Below are 23551 nucleotides of genomic sequence, written 5' to 3' on the forward strand. Positions count from 1 at the left end.
TAAAATTTTGACTCCGGAAGTGTGAATCAACAATAACACGAAGCTCTACTCGAATGTGGGACCTATGTTCTTCAAGTTTTATGTGTCGGGGGGACCCAATAACACGAAGCTCTATTCGTGTAGACCTACGCTCTACACGAAGTCTCTGCTAGATGTCTCCGCCGCGAGGATAGTGCGTACCTGGAGCTACACATGAAAAACATGCGCAGAAGAGGCATGCGTACACTACATCGATACTTAGTAAGTGCCAAGCCTAACCTCGGTTGGATAGTGACGAGGAAGGTCAGGGCCCTACTGAGATAAATATAATAAATGATACACAGTATAGATAAAGTCTACAACGAGAATCGTAACAGGATAAATAAGGAATGCAGTAATAGAAAGCAGAGACAAAACAATACAAGGTAAATACTGCTCACAACATGCATGATAATCGGGGATCTCTTGGTATCCCGAGGATCTCTTGGTATCCTTCATAAAAATTCGGGGATCTCTTGGTATCCCGAGGATCTTTTGGTATCCTCCATAATAATTTGGGGATCTCCTGGTATCCCGAGGATCTCTTGGTATCCTCAATAATGATTCGGGGATCTCTTGGTATCCTCAATAATAATTCGGGGATCTCTTGGTATCCCGAGGATCTCTTGGTATCCTCGATAATTATATACACATGTGCCAAGGATCTCTTAGTATCCCGCACTCCCAATCCAGAACATAAAACGTGCAGGGGATCTCCCGGGATGCCGTCCCGTAGTCCCAAATTTAAAACAAATAATAACAGATCAAAATATCAAATAAATTCCAAACTCATAACGAATACTAGTAAATTCTAGCCTAACATGCTTCCTAGATTACAAACCTGGCAGTTTAAGCAAATAGGCAAGTAAGTCAACTAAACATGCTCTTCAAACTAACACAGGCTAATTTGCAATTAGAGTAAAACAAGTAAGCAAGAAAACTCGATTTAAATACTCCAAATAAAAAAAATGGATTTTCAACAATTAGCTCAAGTACGCACTCGTCACCTCACGTACAAGGCATTCAATTACCAAATATCAAATTCTAAGGGACAAAGTCCCACACACAAGGTTAGACAAGCCACTTACCTCGAACAAGTTCAAGTCAACCAGAAATCACGCTTTTGCCACGAGTATCCGACTCAAAATGGCTCAAATCTATTCACTTAAATTGCATATTGTAAATAATAATTCAAGTAATTGATTCTACAATTAAATTCTAAGCTAATACGCGAAATTATGTAAAATGACCAAAATGCCCCTTGGGCCCACATCTCGGAATCGGGTAAAATTTATATTTCCAGAACCCTCGTACTCTCACGAGTCTAACCATATAAAAATCTCTCAAATCGGACCACAAATAGCCCCTCAAATCTCGAATTTAAAAATCAAAACTCAAGCCCTAATTTCTTACAATTTGGCTAAATTTCAAGGATTTTGAAGGATGATTCTACAATATAATCATGTTTTTAACTCATAAAACTTACCTCCAATCAATCCCAGTCGAAACCCGCTTCAAACGCTCCCAAGTAGCTCTCAAAATGCTCAAAAATGGTGGAAAATGGGTTTGGGTTCGCGGATGAACTGTTTTTTTAACATTCTGTCCGGGCACTGTAGCTAACCCTATGCGATCACATTAGAGCTCCTGCGATCGCATAGAACAAAATTTCCAGGCCTCAAAATTACCCTATGCGATCGCAACTGGACCTCTGCGATCGCAATGCACCATCCAACAACACCGTGCGATCGCAACACCTGCTATGCGATCGCATAACACAACTAAACAGCCCCCAAAAATCCTTCTATGCGATCGCAGCCCTTGCTATGCGATCGCATAGAGCAAAATTGCTCTGCACTGACTGCTGCATTTCTGCAGCATTTTCCAACTTCAAAAATTCCCGTTAGCCATCCGAAATCACCTCGAGGCCCCCGAGACCTCAACCAAAAATACCAACACCTCCTAAAACATCATACAAACTTGTTACAACCATCAAAATGCCTCAAACAATGCCAAAACCATCAAATTACATCGAATTCAAGCCTAAGTTCTTCTAAAACTTCCAAAAATACGCATTCGATCAAAAACCCAACCAAAACACGTCTGAATGACCTGAAATTTTGCACACATATCCCAAATCACCTTACGAAGCTACAACAACTCTCGGAATTCCGTTCCGACCCTCGGATCAAAATCTCACCTACCAACCGGAAATCGCCAAAATACTAACTTCGCCAATTCAAGCCTAAATTAGCTACGGACTTTTAAAATTCATTCCGAACAAGCTCCCAACCTCGAAATCACCTAACGGAGCTAACAGAACCATCAGTTTTCCATTTCGAGGTCGTCTTCATACTGTTCCAACTACGAACCATTTTCCAACACTTAAGCTCTCATTTAGGGACTAAGTGTCCCAAAACTCTCCAAAACTCAACACCAAACGTCCCGGCAAACCAAAATAGCGGAAATGAACTTAGGGGAAACAGTTAATAGAGGATAGGGGCGTAAATTTCAAAAATGACCGTCCGGGTCATTACAAATACCTTGCGCTATACATTAACGGTGCCGTTACCGTTAATGTATAGCGCCAGGTATTATGGCGCTATATATAAAAATGTAACTTTTTTTACCACCTATTTGTGTACTTTGAGTCTAAAAGAACCACATTTTGGTTTCGGGCTCATCTTATAGTGTAGAGAAAAATCAAAAGAAAAAGAATACTTGTTGAAAACGAACCAAGAATAAGATGGTGCAAAAATAAGGGCCCTTTCTTCTTTGATTTAAATAGCCATTTGCTTATTTAAGTAACAAATGGTGACTTGAATTTTTTATTCAATTCTTACTGAATTTTAGGAAAAAGAATAATTTATTGTTTTGTGGTGGATAAATCTTGGCACATCATCAGTTAATGCATGAGTCACAAGTGTATTAAGGCAAAATTTTGCCACATTTTGTCTTTATCCAAAATGTTTTGGGTAATTGCTAATTACCCGCATAATTAAGAATTATCTCAATTTACTTAAAATATTACTCAGTTTTAATACACTTTATATAATTTACTATCATGGTCATGTGGTACCATATAAAATAAATACATACACTATTATTTTATTAAAACATCCATGTGAAAATATATATATATTCTCAACTTCTAATTTTCCTAATCTCATATAAAGAGTACAAATTTTCGTATGCTTAATTCTTAAAGTAGTAAAAAGATAACATTCTTTTCTAGTGAGAAAATAATTTATATCTTTACAATAAAGAAAATCTCATAAATGTTCTCATATTATGTGTATAATTTAAATCATATTCGAAAGTAGTAATATTAATAACTATATAAAATCATATATATTTTTTTCAAACTATTTTTTAAATATTTTTACAAAAATATTCCACTCAAAATACCATATTAAATATATATATATATATATATATATATATATAAAATTGTATCAAGGTTGTTAAACTTAGAGGGTGTAATAAAAACATTAAATTTTTCTTGGGCATTGGAATTATGAAAACCGTTACAAGCCAACAAGTAATTAAACTCAAAATCTTAATTCCCAAACCTATTATACTATTCTAATTGAAACTAACTTATTTCCAGTATATTCACTAAAAAGACACAAGGTATTCTAGTGATTATGAGTACCAAACTACAATGTATTGAATCTTTTGTATGACTTAAATTTATATTTTCAAATATTTAATCTTCTATAAACTTTATTCTTGAGTCTCAACTTGCTTAGTATCTTTCCAATCGTGTGATTTATATTTTTTTTTGTCTTTGTTTAGTTCTTTTACACTGCTGTAGAATAGTTGATGGATCTATTCTCTAGCCATTTTTCATGTTTTTTAATCCATCGCCTTTTAAATAGTAAAAATATCTAGAAAGTTTTGTTAAGTCCTATCAAAGTACGTATATTATTGCATTCTGCTTCTACTAGTAACTTTTAAATAATATTTAAAAAAATATCAAAAATTAATCGAATTGTACCGATAATAAAGAGAAATCGACATGATTAATATTGTTTCTAAAAGTCTAATTTAGGTTATGCATCATAGAATAATTAAAAAATTGGTATGGTATAAATTTTATAAAATAACTGACCGAATCGAACCATTGAAACCCCTACTATTAGAGTCAAACTCATCTCAAGTTGAATTATCCGATTTTGAATTTGCGTGATGTTTAGTCTCAAATTCTTTGAGGAAAGTTTTGGACAATTTGCACCCCATCGGCTAGTGTTAGGTTGAGTTACATCCATTTTTTACTAAGACTATCTTTTTGCTGCTACGAAGATGATTTTAAAATAAAAATAAAAACTAAAAGATAACGTATTTTACTAGACAAAACTTTGACGCGAAATTCTTGTTAATGGTTTATTTAATTTGTTTCGGTTAATGTCTATTCTAAATTTTTTTCATACGCTTTGATTATGTCTAACATCCATACCCGTGACTAGAAAGTCAAACCACCGGCCCACATTATACTTGCTATTTAGGGTTATTATTAGTTCTAGCCCGCGCCATAAACTATTTACATTCGAAAGTTGAAAAAATATATAAAAATTGTATAATTTTTGTATATCACATACATAATGTATATATATATTTAAAAAATATATATTTTTCTGCTATTATTTTGAGAGCAGTTATACAGTGTTATTTTCCCTATTATGTTTATGCGGTAACACATTGCTGTATGTATTTTACAATTATTGCAACTGAAAAATTCATTAATTTATATAAGCAGGATATCATACAAAATTTATATAAGCAGGAGATCATAAGCAGAGGATCCACGTTAGTGGCTACGTACTGGCCGGAATACAAAATTTGGTTTGCAGATAACAAGCATATTAATATTTTCACTAATTATATAAGAAGCTTTCACATTAGATCCCCAATTAATTAATATATTTGTTTCCAACTGGTGCCTTTTCGAGAAGGTAAGTGGATCATATATATTAAACAGGATAAGATCTGATTATCAAATATACTTATCTAAATGTAGCATCATTTAGGTCCATCACCTTGGCTAAAGCGAACGCGCTCCCTGGGATTGGTTTAATTTATAGGTATGCAGGCTAAAGACTAGTAAATATATCATTTTTAACAAATTTTGAAGTAGGTGAAGACTAGATGAAGATAACCAATGAACGAAAATGTTAGGCGCCGAATAACATAAACTAAGACACTTTCTCAATTTGCGTCGCCACATATAATTCACGCACATACTTTATGCTTATTTATTTTTCCTTCTGTCGAAAATAACTTTTTTATTTTCACAAGGTATAGGATATAGTATGTATACTCACTATCCTCCCATGTTACACGAAATTTGCGTTGCATACTTTCTGCCTATGATGTGGTGAGTTACTAGAGTTTAGGATAAAAATTTACTCGCACCACTATTTACACTAAAGTAAAATTGCTTAATTTGCTTAGCCTAATTCATGCTAATTAGATTGGGTATCTCTTACATTATATATTGAGGGAGACACGCACTGTCTACAACTTGCCCTATTGGGGGAGCTGTAAATTGGGAGTATATCCATAAATAATTTTACTAGTAGTCACCATCATGAATCATGTTATAGCTCTAAATTAAGAAAGTTAATTATGGGGCATCCTATAAAGTACAATACTTTTGATTGTTAATTACTAAATTCATGGATAATAATACATACTCACTTTCTTGAGTGGAAGTATGCACATGACGCAAATAATGGGGAATTTTTCCTATACATACTATAGTAGGAACTTATTAAGGTTTTGTAGTTTTCAAAAAGTATCTAAGTTTTACTTACAAATTGTATGTGTTTCCCCCTTAAAGGCTCTCACCCCATTCATAATACCTTTAATTAAGGGATTTAATTATATCCTTTCCTTTTTTTCTCTCTTCTCTTCAGTCCTTGCATCCTAATTTCTTCGGTAGATCTTCTTTTCTCTCTCTTTGATAGTTGTACATCTTCAACAAGAAGCTGGTAATTTTGCTTCTTTATTGAATGGTTTTGGTTGGAACCATCCAGTACTGGGTATAACATCATAAAGGAAAATTTTATGTTCCTATTATCCTTAAAATATTAAGAAAGTGATCCCTAATCTAACAAATCCAATAACACGGGGCTGCTTTCCAAAATAGCAACAAAAAAAACTTTTTTGTGCAGTTACAAATCTATACACACGGAAATGTCAGTGATATAACAAATATTCAGTTGCTAACCAAGTTTCTTCAACAATTCAAAAATCCTTAAACTCTAGCAAAACTATTATTAATAGGATAATGGCTCGTACAAATCCAAATGTGAAATTGGACACGATTTACAATTGCTTATGGCCATATACAACTAATATAAAATTATCATACATTTGAACAATTTCTGCAACAATTATGATATAAATATAATTATGATACAATCGTGATACAATTCTGATCTTCATCTTCTTCAAGTTTCAATCACAACTCTAAATTTAAAGTCTGATACAATATTATATTATAATTGTATTAATATTGTATCTGGTATTGTTTTAGGTATTAATGTAACATATACAACTTTGATACAATTGTAATATAATTATGAAACAAATTTGGTACAATTATGATACAATTATCATACAATCGTAATACAATTCTAAAACTTCTTTTTCTTCTTCGAGTTTCGATATAATTTTACCTAAAATAAACTCTAAAGTTAACCAATCTCTCTCAAAATTGATATATAAATTCTAAAGTATATTCTCAATTGTTTGCAAGAACACTCAATTTAAAACAAATCACAAATTCATAAAACCCGAATATTGATACGATTGTGATACAACTATCATACAATCATGATACAGTTCTGAAATTTCTTCTTTTTTCGAGTTCAATCTGAAATTTTACCTAAAAACAAATCTAAACTTACCAATCTCCCTCAAAATTGAGATATAAACTCCAAGGTATATTCTTAGTTGTTTGTAAGAAAACACAATCTTAAAATCACAAATTCGTAAAATTCAAATATTGAATTCAAAGCTTTTTAATAGTTATCAATGGAGAATACTTTTTTGCTACATTTTTAGAAATAATGTTCATGGAATTGTGTGAAGAGGGAGAGATTTGTATGGAAGATTAAGAAATTTTTTGAAATCTTTTTGAATATGGGATGAAAACGTGATTTAGAGGCTTTGTATGACTGATATGTATGAGAGTAGGGGGAGGAGTAATGTGTGTGGGGGGGGGGGGGGGGCTATTTCAGTTACATCCTAATTTTAAGGGATACTCTCTTTATTAAGGTTTTGTATATAAGTAGTAAATATAGATAGAGAATATAATTTTTAAGGAACTTATAGAAAAGTGGTACATAAATTTCTATTATAGTATAACTAGATAAATTTTCCCAAATATATCAAATAATGCAACTTGATTGATCAGAATTGGACATCTGAGTTTAAATTTTATGCATTTGATAGTGTTAAAAATTACACAATTTGCATGTCACTTATAAAATTTTAATTATAAATGACTTTTTATGATATTAATTGCTAATTAATTTGATAAAAATATAACTGACTTACTATTAATTTCTATCACATACTCTCTCTATTCTATCTTAACTGTCGATGTAGCTCTTTACATCTTCATAAGAAAAATAATAAATGCAAGATATAGTTTACTAACTTACCCCTATTAAATATTTTTTGAGAATATAATTGAGTAGTATTAAAAAGAACTACCACCTCTTTAATATTAAAGATATAGTTGGGAAAAAAATTAACAAATTTAATCTTGAATTTCTAAAGTAAATACTTATTTTGGTACAAATTTTTTAGCTAACGTGACAGATAAAATGGGACAAATGAAGTATAAACTACACTAATAATATAAAAATTTTAAAGTATGAGTATGTGCATATAACTAGCCATCGGGTTAACATCTAGAAATTGAAAATTGTCTAGCCTTGAGTTCTCTCTAATATCTCCTTACCTTTCTCCACATCATGGAACCCCCACCGATCAAGCCACCACTCCCATCGGAACCAACGGATAAACACATCCAAATGGAGGTAGAGCTACCTCAACACTCTTATAAGGAAATGCTCCTGGATAAACAAGTGAGCAACCAAACCAACTACTACGATATGGAAAACCAATCAGTTCCAGAACTGGATAAAGGAAAGCACATTGAAGGCTCAATTTCCCTCTCACAAGAAGATAAAGAACGCCTTTATCTACCATGGAGATACTCGGTAATCATCAAAATATTCAAAAGGAAAATGCCTCATCACATGCTTCGATCTAAGCTAATCGACCTATGGAAGCCATCCGAACAGTTAATCTTGATTGACCTAGGGTGGAACTTCTACATAGTAAAATTTAGCTTAGAGGAAAGCATGGTGAAGGCACTACACCTAGGGCCTTGGTTTATCTCTGAAAATTTTCTATCCGTACGGAAATGGGAACCAAAATTTGTCCCTCAAGAAGCCACCCTCACCTCTACTGTCATTTGGATACGGCTACCCTAACAGCCAACAGAATTCTACGACAGGGATATATTTTAAAAAGTTGGGAGGAAACTAGGCAAACTCCTCAAGATAGACCAATGTACATCCTCTACCCTAAGGGAGAGATATTCACACATCTATATCCAAGTGCCACTAGAAATCCCAGTGGAAATAACAGTAATCATAGGAGATCATAAACAGGCAGTGATTATGAAGGCGAAGGAGCCCTTTGCACCATTTATGGCAGGATAGGGTACACTGCTCCTAAATGCAACCATAAGACACACACATCCACATCATCCAATGGATCACAGGAAGTTCATCAAAAGGAACCAGCCCCCGAGGAAAGTGAATGGAAGACTGTCACCTTCCCACGAAGACGCAAGCAGGGTCAACCAAAAACAATTATCAACAACGAAGGTAAAATGCATAAACCACAGCATATTTCACAGGCAAAAGAGATACCGGTAAACATGTTTGACGCCATTTCAGGTAAATTTTTACAAACCCAAACTTTTCATTATAATTCGAAAAGCTCATTAATCAGTACATAAAAAATCAAAAGGAGGCCATTTGGCCCAAAAACACTCCCCACCGGTGCTCAAGAGATGCCAAATACGGGCAGAATACAAGCCCAAGAGACCAGCCCAACACGGGAGCCAAACGAAAAGCGGGGCCAACAAGTGATGACCCCACTGGTTCAAAACACGAGCCCAATTCTCAAGAGGACGCCATCCCAAACCCTAACGACTCAATCATCACGCTTGGTCGAACGCCCAATGGGGCTGGTCCCTTATCCATAAACGGGTACTCCACCATGGGCACTGTGAGCACGTGATTTTTGCTTCACGATAATTACTCCAAAAGAAATCGAAAAATAAAGCAAGTTACCTTCGGGTACAATCTTGAGAGTTTGCGTGACTTTTTAGTAATTATTTTGTCTGTAAATGTTTACCTTGTTGCAGTTTAATTAAAAATACAAAAATACTTGTTGCATGCATATTTAGGATTAATTGAGCCTTTAAGAATTAATTAAACCATAATTTGATTTTAAAAAGCGAAAATCACAAAAATATGCATTTTTATTCTATTTGTTGTCATCGTGTGATTTTATTAAATATTTTAATTTGTGTGTTAATTGTCGTTAAGTGTTAATTAATATCTGTGTAGTTTAATTTTGGTTGTTATTTAATTAGGAATTTTTCTCTAAAGAAAAGAGTGCAAAAATTGAAGAAAATATCGGATTTGGGCTTCACAATTAAACCAAAAGAGCAGGCCCAATGTGTGTAATAACCCAGTCCAGGACCAGGTCTCTCAGCCGTCTCCCAAACGACGTCGTTTGGATGCTTTCAATCTGGACCATTGATCAGTCAGATCTGATGGTTAGTTCAGTTCTTTCATTAATCCAAACGACGTTGTATGAATACAATCAATCAGGGCCGTCTTTTCCCTTTAATCCAACGGTCCCGATCAATCCTATACCCGACCCACTTCATCCCAGAGACCGACCCAGTCTCATTTAATCAAACGGCACCGTTTCCCCCTTAACGAAAGATCCTGGCCATTGATCCCACCTCATCCAACGGCCAGGATCAATTACCTCACCCCATATATAAGTCCTAAATCCTTACCCCACCCCCCAAAGCCATACTCCCCCTTTCCCACCTTCGTCTCTGACTTTCAGAGACCAAACATATCCCTAACATCAACCACCATACACCACCCACCGAAAATCGCCTCACGGCGGTTTCGGTGGTCCAAATGACCCCATCTTAATAGCATAGCTTCCCCACGACATCCTCTTTCCAGATCTGATGTTAGTTTCCCTCGAATCAGGCCCCAACATCTCGAATCTTCGATCAAAGTTTGGTCTAAAAACCCAAATTTCTCCGATGGCTTCCAAATCAACACCATGGTTTCTCCTGACCATCCTCGTTATGGACCCGGTAGTAGTTTAGGTCGAATCGTCCTGGAACTGCTCGAATCTTCATTTGAAGATTCGAGCAAAACCTAAAACTACCCTAATGTACCCCAAAATCCCACCAGTCACTCTCCTGACCTCACTTGTAACCAAACCAAATTTGGTTTGGTTCAAATCTGACCAGAAATGATCAAGCCCTAAATTAGACCTTCAAGAACCCTAAAATTCCAAATCATGGAATCTGCCCAAATTTAATAAAAGGTTGGGGTCTAATCGACCTTAATTGAAGTATTTTCAGTTGAGAATACTTCGACTAAGGTCTGTTCGATCTCAAAGTGTCCGAATCAGAGATTCGGAGACTGGGTCCGTATAATTCTGTTATTATGAGGTATTTCCTTTTCTTTCCTTCGTATTTGCTTCTCTACATATCTGTTTATATGCTGTATTGATTTTAAAATTTCTTTTGGTCAATTGACCTTGTTCATATTCAGTAGGATCAATTCTGTCATTTGTTTAGGTTCGATATGATTGTTATGTGTTATAATTTGTATAATCGATTAATAAGTTGCGTCGATTAATTAGTTTCCAGTTAATCTATGTTTCTGTCAATACCACTAAAATTGCCTGTGAATTGCCTAATTTGTCTGGGGTCTGATTGTTTAGTATCAGTTGTTGTAAGCAGTCCATTAATTAGTTTCGTCAATTAATTCACTCTCGTTTGTTAAAACAGAAAGTTTGTCAAACGTTTGTTGTGTATATTTGATCCGTGGCCATTTGGTTTCAGGGCATTAAGTCTAGATTGATTTAATTCCAAGTTCATTTGTTCCAATTGATTTCTAACTTTAGTCCTTCAGTAATCAGAAATAAGTTTGGGTACATTTGAAAGTCAGGTTTAAATTTTAAATCTTTGTTAAGGTCGAAAACAGATTTCAGATTTTAAAAGTTGTAATGCAATAGTGTTTGTGTAGGAGGACAATAATATTAAGGGTTTTCTGGGGGCAATTTGGGATTGAAACAGTTAAGTTTACATTTTAGTATTAGTGCTTTGTTAATGGGGGTATTAACCAATACATTAATGGGGAACAAGAGGTAATGGGGGCTGAAAATCAGGGAAAAGGCTTCCTTAGTGGGATTTAAAGTAAAAAAAGCAGATTTTTAGTGGGGAATTCTGATTTTTTTGAAAGGAAAAAAGGCCGGGCAGATTGTATAAAAAGGGGAGCAGACTAAAAGAGAAAAAGGATGGGAAATACTGGAAAAGGAGAGGAAACAAATTCAGAAAAAAATCAGAACTTTTAGATGAAGAGTTAAAGTGTTGAGTTTGAATTTTTGCACTAAGAGTTGTCAGGCTGCTGTTCCTAAGTATTTAAAAATCAGAAACTATTGTTTCCTTGCATTTGTCTGTGTTTCATTTTGGTACTGCTGGGTTTTCGGTTTCGTTTGAGCTGGGTTTACTGGTTGTTGTTGTACTGTTTGGTGCTGATTGTCGCTGTTGTTAGCTACTGGTCTACTGATCTTCACTTTCTTCTTCTGTTTCTACTATCAGGTACACTTTCGAATCATTGTGATGCGGCTGTTGTAGTGAAAACAAATACTCAAGTAGTCAAGTATTTAATTTGTATTTGCATGTTTAATAGTCAAATGATAGGCAGATGTATAATCTATCTTTGTAATTCAAATTAAGAACATGGACGATGGAATTCATATTTGGCTAGAACTATTTTCTTTGGATTATAAACTGTAATTTGTAAACTATTAATAGTTTTCCAGTGTATGTTAGTTAGAATTCTATTTCATTTCGAATTAAGTATATTGAGTTATTATAATTAAACAAGTTTAGGTAATCCTAATTGGAGCCGGCATCAGTATGAAGTAACAAGTTAATCGTGAACCTGCTGATAAACCTAGTTAAGGCATAAATTTGGACTAATTGTGTGAATTAGGTATTAATGTTTGGTTCAGGCAGCTCGTTTGTTTAAAAAGGGGATTTGTTTGGTTTGAAGGGATAATTGTTTGAATAGGTTTAGTTCTGCCAGTTTTAGGTAGAAATAAAAAGGCCATTAATTTTATAGAATCCGTAGGCTTGACATATTTGAAGCGCGATTCAATGTAGAAAGGATAAGAACCTTAATCCAATAGGTTATCCAAGTTAACGAGTTAGTTTCAACAAACTTTTGTAAGCATCAGTAATTAAGGTGGGTTTAGTTTCAAATAGTTGAAAAGCATTTAGTCCCAATGAATCAATTCGTCTAACCATGCGAGTTTAATCTAGCTATAGGTTAATTAGTTTTTTTTTGAATATGTTATTTGTCGATGTTGCATTTTATTTATAATTTCAATTTTAGTAATCTTCTCTTCCAATAATATTTGTCTTAATCTAGCAATTAATATGTCACGTTTTTTTTAGTATGTAATTAACTAGGATCATTTTCTTTTATTTTAGAGAACAACCTAAATAGAAATGTAGTCGCTTTAGGACCGTTCTTTTAAAAAGAATGAGATGAGCCTCGCCGAGTAAAAATATAAAAATTGCGGGGCCCTTGGTAAATATTTACTTTAAAAATTGCTTAGACTTCGGAATGGACCGTTTAGCAAACTCTCACGGCCTTACCCAAAGTAAATGATACGCTAGTTGCTTTAGGCGCGCCTTTAATAATTTAATTTTCTTAAAACTCTGGTGCACATTTATGTGACCCAAATCCAAATCTCAACAGAGTCGAAATATGTCGATAACCATGGGCACATTGATGTGACGTGGTTCGAGATATATTTTCACGATGTTGCAACTCTCTATAAAAATAATAATAACAATAAAGCGGTTTAAAGTTGAAATTGCACTATAGTTTTTGAACAGGTATTAAGATCAGATATTTTAGCCATTACAACAGTTTAAGCGACTGTGCTAGAACCACGGGATTCGGGGGTGCCTAACACCTTCCCTCGAGTCAACAGAATTCCTTACTTAGAATTTCTGGTTCGCAGACTTCATTTGGAAAGTCGAATATTTTCCTCGACTGGGGATTAAATTGGTGACTTGGGACACCATAAATCTCCCCAGTGGCGACTCTAAAATAAATAAACAAATCCCGTTTTGATTGTCCTTTAATTGGAAAAAACTCCTTCACCCCTCGCGGGGGCGTAAAAAGGAGGTGCGACAGCTCTGGCGACTCTGCTGGGGACCGAACCCAGAATCTCTGGTTCAGGGTTAAGAATTAGAGATTAGATGAATTGTTATATTTGGCTTTATTTATTATTTAATCTTATTACATGTTTTGGCCTATATGTGCAAAATGATGCTCTTTACTGCTTTGATATTATTTGAACTGTACATATAAATTGTGCCGAAGCCTTCTCTTCTTACCTCCGGGGATGTGCTTACTGGTTAAAACTCCCTATTTTGTTAGTGTCGTACCCTAAATAAAAGAGGCTCGGAAAGTTTCTAAGCCGGCTGGCCTTTTGGTTCCCGGAAAGGAGCTCCTTCCTCAACTCGAGCTGTCCGCTCGGGTGCACTGTCTAGAACAAAGACCCAGGTTTTGAACATAGAATAACGTAACTTCATGCAGGATCCCTAGTAGGAACGCTTACTTGCATCATGTTGCATTTGACTTAGGGGACTCAACACAGGGGTTGGGTCCATCTAGGACTAGCAACCTGAAATTGAAAAAGACCATCCTGTTGCATCCTGTGTGTTGTGCGCATTTATTTGCTTCAGATCTGCATGCTGACCGGCTTCTGAAATCAAGAATTTTTGAAAAAAAAAATTTTGAAAAAAAGAAGAAGAGAAAAATAGCAGTGTAGGAAGATAACTACTTTTTAGAAAAATAAAACCAATGTCCGAGTAGTTTCAAAACCCTGCCGAAATTTTGAAAATGAAAATGTTTTTTTTAATGTGTTTGAAAAAAAAGAAGTCTTGTTTACAAGTTTAGTTTATGTTGGGCAAACTACGCCGGTTTGATTCTCACAGGACGTGAGATACGTAGACAACCCTCGTCGGGTCCAACCTCCCATTTTTGTAAAAAAATAATAAATAATAAAAATGTCAAAATTTTCATTTTTCTGTCATAGAGTCGGGTGATGCTGTTTATATCAAAAATAGCCGAATGTTCCCAAAAGGAACTCCGGAAGGCTGCCTTTGTATAAACGGCCACTTCTTATTTTTTATTTTGGTTAAATCACACAACCTTAAAATCTTCGTCCCTGAAGTGCTGAAAGGTTGTGTTCAGAAATTCTTTTTTAGGAAAAATGATCATTTTTTTAGTCTAATAAATTTTCGCTTGTTTAAATCTTATTACTAAATGTGCAGAATGAGCACGAATCAAAATGAACCTTTTTCAATCATGAATAAAATTCCCCTCCAATTGCGGCTATGGTGGAATGATTTAGGCAAAGAAGGGCATGACGAAATCAAGAAACATCTGAAAGGTATCACGAGTTTGTTGGATATCAGGCCTCGAGGAGATATTATAAGGGCACTGGTCCCTCACTGGGACCCTGCGCACATTGTCTTCCACTTCTCGGACTTTGAACTTACCCCAACTTTAGAGGAAATAGCAGGGTACATCGGCAATAACGAGGTTCCATTGAGACATAAATACCAGGTTGCTCCAAGAGCCGTAGCGGTACACCAGTTTTTGGACTCATTAAAGATAGTCAGAACAATCCATAACCCTGACTTGGCAAAAGGTTTTTGCACTATGAGTTTCATATACCAAAGATATGGTCACATAGGAGGATTCGACAAGCCAGAAAACAAGTTGTGCAGCAAAAGTAACCGTCGAAAGTGGGATGAACATAGACAGGTTGCTTTCATGATAACCTTCTTAGGGCTCTTAGTGTTCCCAAGAAAAGACGGGAATATCGACATAAAGATAGCTGGGGTCGTCAGTACTTTGCTCACTCAAAAAGATAGCACGCTGGCGCCCATGATTGTATCTGATATGTTCCGAGCTCTCACGGCCTGCAAAGCCGGAGGAAACTTTTTCGAAGGTTGTAACTTGTTGTTGCAAATGTGGATGACCGAACACCTATGTCACTGAGCCCAGTTCCTGAGCCATGGATCTTTTGAAAAGACCTGCATATAGGAGTTCTACACCAGAATTAATGAGGCCCACCTACCTGAAGGAGTCTCGCCATGGACCTCATATTTCCGGACCCTCAACGCCAGTCAAATACAGTGGACACTGGGGTTGGTTACCGGTCGACGAAGTCATATGCATGCTAGCAGCTAGGCCCCATTTTCTCTTGATGGGACTTAAAAGCATTCAACCTTATGCGCTGTATCGGGTGTTGAGGCAACTAGGGAGATGTCAGATAGTGCCCAAAGATGAGGATCTAAGTACCCAGGTAATTGAGATCAGTTCCGATGGTCAGTTTCCTGAAGCAAGAGTCCGCTAGATTTGGAGCCAATGTCAATACTTAGAGGCAAATACTTGTGTGCTGAATCAGGCAAGAGGGGAAGTTTCACCTGGATATCAGGCTTGGTACAAAGGGGAAATGTCGTCTGGAAGGCCGACTAAAAGATCTCACCTTCAAGAATTTGCCAAGTCCTCACAAGAGCATTGGGACTGGTTGGCCAAAGAGCGGGAATATCTTGCCGGAATAGGCAAACTGAAACAACAGATTCAGGATCTGAAATTTGAAAGCAAAGTGCAGTTTGCTGCCAACAAAGGAGAAAAGAACAGATTAGCCAGAGAAGGCGAGATCCTCAAAGCTCAGATCCGGAAGATGAAAATGGATGCCGACAACCAACTGAGAAGCCGGGCTGATACAAGGTTGATAGCAGGGTTAAGGAATCAGGTCGCTGAAGGCCAGAAAGACTTGGAAAGATCCAAGGCTAGCATAGCAAGATTACGGACCAGGTGGGCAAAAGTTACAGCAGCACGGAGAAAGCACCTATGGCAAGTGAAAAGGGATTACAAAATGAGTGTTACAACATTGAGAGAAATAAATTCCACTCTCAGTGATCGGGTCCTTAAACAAGCCCAGGATGCTAGAACAGATAGGGAACGCTGTTATGAGTCAATAGCCCGAATGGAAGAACAAATGGAGAGGTTCCAAGATCAGCTCATTGACAATACTCGAATATTGGGACTAAAGAATCAACGAATAGAACAGCTGTGCATAGAGAGGGATAGAATCAAGGGTAGGATCAATGAGATTGGGCGCTACATCGCCACGAAATGCCTAACATGTGAAGAAATGCCCCGTAATATACTTTTTGCCTCAGTCATGGGTTATGTCCATCAGATCATGGAGGAATTAAAAAGCTTGCAAAGAGGCCTAACACCAAAGCCCCCGGAAAGGCCGAATGATGCCTCGCAGGCACCAAAATTCAAGGCTTTAATGTATCCCTAGCACTTGTTTGTTTTTCAGAGTCTATTGTCTACCCTTATGTTCTATTCAAACATTCTTAAAAAGTATGGAGTCTGTATTTTCGTTTGTTTTTCTTTCAAATGATGGCTTGTAATAGCATATTTGGGTAATAAAAAGTAAAATTGGGTCTTTATTTTACTTATGGCACGAACTACGCTTGGTCTGATTCGTGCGGGGTCATGATACGTAGGCAATCTCTATAGGATTCGACCGTAATTAAAAAAAAGAGAAAAAAAAGAGAGAGAAGAAGAAAAGAAAGGTCCCTGAAACACTCGAAAAAGGCACATATAAAATAAGCCGGGATGATGCATGCGGTCAGAGCAAAAGCATGTTAGAAATGATTAACTGCCTAAGAACATTGCATCCCCCCCAATGTGCAAATACAATATCTGTTAAGACTCTAACACTGACAAGTTTGTTGTTTTTCCAATCACTATCAGTTAGTTTGTTAAAGCGTACTAGCACCGTACCATTATCAAACATGATCAAAAGGGCCCATACCAGAAAGCATGACTGGTTCAGACAACAGTGTTGAGTCGGAAAAGACAGCAAATCAGATGCTGAAGGAAGCCATGGAAAAAATGGAAAAGATGAGGCTGGAAATGAATGAAATGCAGATAGCCTTAGCTAGAGCCCAAAAGGGGCAGGAACTACCTGTTACTCCTACTCTCCAACCAGGACACACGTCAGAATACCCCTCTCCCGGTCCTTCAACGAGTTTCCCAAGCCATCACTACTATCAGGGAAGAGAGGCCTATGATCCCCAAGCTCCACCACCCAGTCAAAACCCTCCTCCACCAAATGTTCCCGTCTTTGTGGCACCTCCCCCAGCCCTATTGCACAGATCATCCAGTGAGCCGCTGTTTCAGGCTCAAGACACACAATATTACCCCCCTGAACTCACATTCAAAGCACCCGAGCCACATACATATAATCCCCGCTTTGAGGTCCCAGCGGAGATTGAAAAGCCGGCTAAGAGCCTAGAGCAAGACGAGGTGATGCGGAAATTTAAAAGCCTGGAGCAGTCCTTCAGGAACATACACGGGTTAGGCTACCAGGTCAGCGTGGCTTACAAGGATCTATGCCCTTTCCCTGACGTTCAATTACCAGCAGGGTTCAAGATGCCCAAGTTTGATTTGTACGAAGGGCATGGCGATCCTATGGCACATCTACGGGGTTTTTGTAGCAAAATGAGGGGAGCAGGGGGAAAATATGAGCTACTGATAGCTTACTTTGGCCAGAGTTTAAGCGGGTCGGCACTGGAGTGGTATACAAGACAAGATCCGAGCAGGTGGTACACCTAGGATGACTTGGCACAGGCTTTCGCGGGACACTTCCAATACAATCTTGAGATAGTCCCAGACCGTCTCACATTGCTAAAGCTTGAGAAGAAACCCGGAGAGAGCTTCAGGGAATTTGGGTTCCGATGGAGAGAACAGGCAGCGAGAGTTGATCCTCCAATGAGAGAGGGAGAAATGGTAGATTACTTTCTACAAACTCTAGAGCCGACTTACTTCGGTCACTTGGTGACGTCAGTTGGAAAATCCTTCAATGAAGTGGTGAAGATGGTAGGTATGATAGAAGAGGGACTTAAGTCCAATAAGATCCTGAGTTACTCGGCAATTAAGGCAACAACTCAAGCCATTCAGAGTGGCACGGGAGGTGCGCTCGGAAAGAAAAGGAGAGAGGAGGTCACGACAATAGAGGTAGGCAATTGGTCCAGATCTAAAGGTCTTTCCCCTCATTACCAACCCAGACCCCATCATCTAAACTACCCACACAATCCATAAAACCCTCCGCAACCCTACTACCCACCACAAGAACAACATTTTTCCGTCCATCACGCCCAAACTTACACCCAGCCTCCGGCTCGTCCGCAATGGCGTGTACCGGCTCCCCAACATACATATCTACCTCCACAAAACACATATCCACCTCCACAAAACACATATCCACCACCGAGGGCCTACAGGAATCCTTCAGGGCCAAACTTCCGCGGAAATCAGGCTTTCAGGAACGAAAGGATGCAGAAGCCAAGAACATTCACTCCGTTGGGAGAAACCTATACTACTCTGTTTCACACGTTGAAGCAAATAGGCCTACTAAGTCCTGTTGAAACCAAATTGCCAAATCCCCTTCCCAGAAATCTGGACCATTCAGTAAGCTGCGAATATTGTTCGGGTGCTCCCGGGCATGATACTGAGAAATGTTGGAAGTTGAAGAGTGCCATACAAGATCTTATTGACACAAATAGGATCGAGGTTCAGGCACCAGAGGCACCCAACATCAATGAAAATCCATTACCGGTGCACCATGAAGCCCATATGATCGAACTAGTGCACGAAGAAGGGAAACCAAAAACACCCTCACAAACGGTAATGATGATTCATGCCAGTTCTAATGAAGAGTCGACCAGTGGAAAGACAGTGGTACAGTACGGAAAGGTATATGACAAGCCATTTGTGGTAGCAGGGAAAGGATTGTCTGTTGCTGCGAAGAAGCCAGAGTCAGTCAGAGCAGTGTTGCAGGGAGTAGCAAACAAACCAATGTTGGTAGTAAAAGGGGTCCACGTGGAACCAATTGTTATCAAGCCGGTCATACAGTTGCCGATAACAAGTAGAAAGTTGTGCCGTGGAGCTACGGTCAAGTGACAGTGACGCATAAGGGGAAGGAGGTTATGGAAGACGTATGCGAGGCACAAGGGTTAACTCGATCGGGAAGGTGTCTTGCTCCCGCAGAATTGAGAAGGGTCAATCCTGAAACAATAAAGAAACCAGTGACAGAGGAAGAAGCAGAGGAATTTTTGAAGAAGATGAAGGCGCAGGATTACTCAATTATAGAGCAATTGAGAAAGACCCCAGCCCAGATTTCGTTGCTATCTTTGTTAATCCATTCGAACGATCATTGTTAGGCCTTAATGAAGATTCTGAACGAAGCCTATGTCCCGGACAAGCTCTCAGTGAACCATTTGGAGAAAGTAGCGCACAAGATCTTCGAAATAAACCGAGTGACATTCTCTGACGATGAGTTACCGGTAGAGGGTACTGAACACAACAAAGCACTCTACCTGACGGTCAAATGCGAAGAATCGGTGGTCACTCGAGCACTAATTTATAATGGGTCAAGTGCCAATATCTGTCCTTTGGCCACTCTGAACAAGCTAAAGGTTGCTGATGATAGGATCCACAAGAACAGTGTGTGCGTCCGAGGTTTTGATGGGGGCGGCACTGACACAGTGGGTGATATCGTACTGGAATTAACCATTGGTCCAGTCGAGTTCACCATGGAATTTCAAGTAATAGATGTGGCAGTGTCGTACAATCTTTTGTTGGGACGACCCTGGATCCATGCAGCTAAAGCAGTGCCTTCTACACTGCATCAAGTGGTCAAATTTGAATGGGATAGACAAGAGATTGGGGTACACGGGGATGACGGCACACACGCCGTCAGTGATGCTATTGTGCCCTTCATAGAAACCGACGATGATAAGGGCCCATGGGTTTATCAGGTTTTCGACGCAGTCTCAGTAGACAAAATTCCTGAGGGCAGGGGCCTTCCACTTCCTAGAATTACAGCTACAACCTTCATGATAGCCTCAGAAATGTTGAATAATGGGTTTGTACCAGGAAAAGGTCTGGGGGTTGATCTGCAGGGAATGATCCAGCCAACTTCTTTGCCCAAGAACCTGGAAACTTTTGGGTTGGGATTCAAGCCTACCGCAGCGGATGTGAAGCGAGCCCGCAAATTAAAGAAAAGAGTTTGGGTCCTTCCTAAACCAGTCCCATACCTGTCCAGATCATTTGTCAAAGCAGGGTGTAGAAAGTTGTCGGTCCCGGAAGTTCATGGACCTCTGATGGGGCCAAACGGAGATTTGAATGAAAGCTTTGGAAGAGTGTTTGCCGACGTCAACATGATAGAAGCTGGAGAGGGTTCCAGTAAGGCAGACATACAATTTGTGGGTCCTAAGGTCAAGGTCAACAATTGGATGGCTACTCCTCTTCCTACTTGGAGGGAGTCCTGGTAGTTGGCTCTGATTTTCCTTTTCTGTTTTCTGGATTATTCCAGGGTTGTAATCCAGATTTCTTTTTATTGTGTTCAATACAGTGTGAAACCTTGTTATCCCATAATTCAATAAAACGAAAAGTTTCTTCTTTATTTCTTATCTTATTATTTTTAATTTTGTTTCTTTCGTTTCTTTTTCTGAACAGTTCTTTTCATACTGGTTCTAATGACATGGCATGTACAACGGATCTTCAACCTAGTCTAAAAGATCAATCTGATTCCGAGCTAATCATACAAGAGTTCGATTATGATAATGAATCGGAATACGATGAGGATGAAGCATTCGAGGAGATAAACAGGGAGTTAAGCCAGTTTGAAGAAAAATGCAAACCCAATTTAAATGACACAGAAGCCATCAATTTAGGGGATGCCGGCGATATCAGAGAAACTAAAATAAGCATCCACATTGCACCAAATATCAGGGAGGAATTGATCAAAACACTTATTGAGTTCAAAGATGTTTTTGCATGGTCGTATGATGACATGCCGGTGTTAAGCACAGATTTAGTGGTTCATAAATTGCCCACTGACCCGGCATGCCCTCCCGTCAAGGAAAAAATTGAGGAAGTTCAAAAGTGATATGAGTGTGAAGATTAAAGAAGAAGTAACCAAGCAGCTGCAAGCAAAGGTTATTCGTGTCACTCAATATCCTGATTGGTTGGCTAATGTGGTGTCGGTATCAAAGAAAGATGGAAAGATCAGGGTGTGTGTCGATTACCGCAATTTGAACAGGGCAAGCCCTAAAGACAACTTTCCTTTACCCAACATCCATATCTTGATCGACAATTGTGCCGGATGTGAGATCGGATCTTTTGTGGATTGCTATGCTGGGTATCATCAGATTCTGATGGATGAGGAAGATGCGGAAAAGACAGCCTTCATTACGCCGTGGGGAACTTATTGCTACAGGGTAATGTCATTTGGTTTAAAGAATGATGGGGCAACGTACATGAGAGCAATGACCACTGTGTTTCATGACATGATCCACAAAGAAATTGAAGTGTACGTAGACGATGTAATCATAAAGTTCAAGCATCAGGAAGACCACGTAGCAGACCTAAGGAAGTTCTTTCAAAGACTTCGAAGGTATGATATTAAACTCAACCCGGCCAAATGCGCATTTGGTGTTCCATCTGGGAAGCTTTTGGGATTCATCGTCAGTCGGCGAGGTATTGAACTGGATCCGTCAAAGATCAAATCTATCCAAGATTTGCCACCGCCGAAGAACAAGACAGAAGTAATGAGTCTGTTGGGAAGGTTGAATTACATCAGCAGATTTATTGCTCAACTCACAGCAACCTGTGAACCCATTTTTTGGCTGTTGAAGAAGGATGTTGTGGTAGGATGGACAGCGGAATGCCAGGAAGCATTCGACCAAATCAAAGAATATTTATCAAATCCACCTATATTGGTTCCACCTGAGCCGGGGAGACCGTTAATTCTTTATCTAACGGTCTTGGAGAATTCGTTTGGCTGCGTGTTGGGGAAACATGACATTACAGGAAGAAAAGAGCAAGCCATCTATTATCTCGACAAGAAGTTTACAGTATATAAGGTTAAGTACACTCAACTCGAGAAGACATGTTGCGTCCTAACTTGGGTGGCCCAGAAATTGAAGCATTATTTATCTTCATATACTACTTATCTCATTTCCCGTTTGGATCCGTTAAAGTATATTTTCCAGAAGCCTATGCCCATAGGAAGGTTAGCAAAATGGCAAATATTACTCAAGGAGTTTGACATCATCTATGTGACGAGGACAGCCATGAAGGCCCAAGCGTTGGCAGATCACTTGGCTGAGAATCCTGTTGATGAAGAATACGAGCCGTTGAGGACGTATTTTCCTGACGAGGAAGTAATGAATATAGATGTGTTGGACTTACCTGAGGAACCAGGTTGGAAGCTTTTCTTTGATGGAGCCGCAAATGCGAAGGGAGTTGGAATAAGAGCGGTGCTTATTTCTGAAACAGGACGTCATTATCCTGTTACAGCTCAATTGCGTTTCTATTGCACCAACAACATGGCGGAGTACGAAGCATGCATTTTGGGTTTGCGATTAACTGCAGACATGGATGTCCAGGACGTCTTGGTCTTGAGGGACTCGGACCTCCTGGTACATCAAATTCAGGGCGAATGGGAAACACGGGATTTGAATCTCATACCATATCGACAATGTTTGTACGATCTGAGCAAGCGATTTCGATCAGTGGAGTTCAGACACATCCCAAGAGTTCACAATGAGGTTACCGATGCATTGGCCACTTTAGCATCAATGTTGCACCACCCAGACAAAATTCATGTTGACCCGTTGCACATCCAGGTTCGTGATCAGCATGCCTATTGCAACATGATAGAGGAAGAAATGGATGGCGAGCCATGGTTTTATGACGTAAAAGAGTACCTCAGGATGGGGATATACCCGGAGCAGGCCACCGGAGATCAAAAAAGAGCCATTCGGCGATTGTCAAGTGGTTTCTTCCTCAGTGGAGGAGTGTTGTACAAAAGAACCCCAGATTTGGGATTGCTGAGATGTATAGACGCCAGTCAAGCCACGACAGTTATGACAGAGGTACATGCTGGAGTTTGTGGGCCACATATGAGCGGATAAGTATTGGCGAAGAAGATTCTTCGAGCAGGGTATTATTGGCTCACTATGGATCATGATTGTATCAATTTCGTGCGGAAATGCCAT

Source organism: Nicotiana sylvestris, chromosome 4, assembly GCF_000393655.2.
Source record: "Nicotiana sylvestris chromosome 4, ASM39365v2, whole genome shotgun sequence".
In the NCBI taxonomy this organism is placed as follows: Eukaryota; Viridiplantae; Streptophyta; class Magnoliopsida; order Solanales; family Solanaceae; genus Nicotiana; species Nicotiana sylvestris.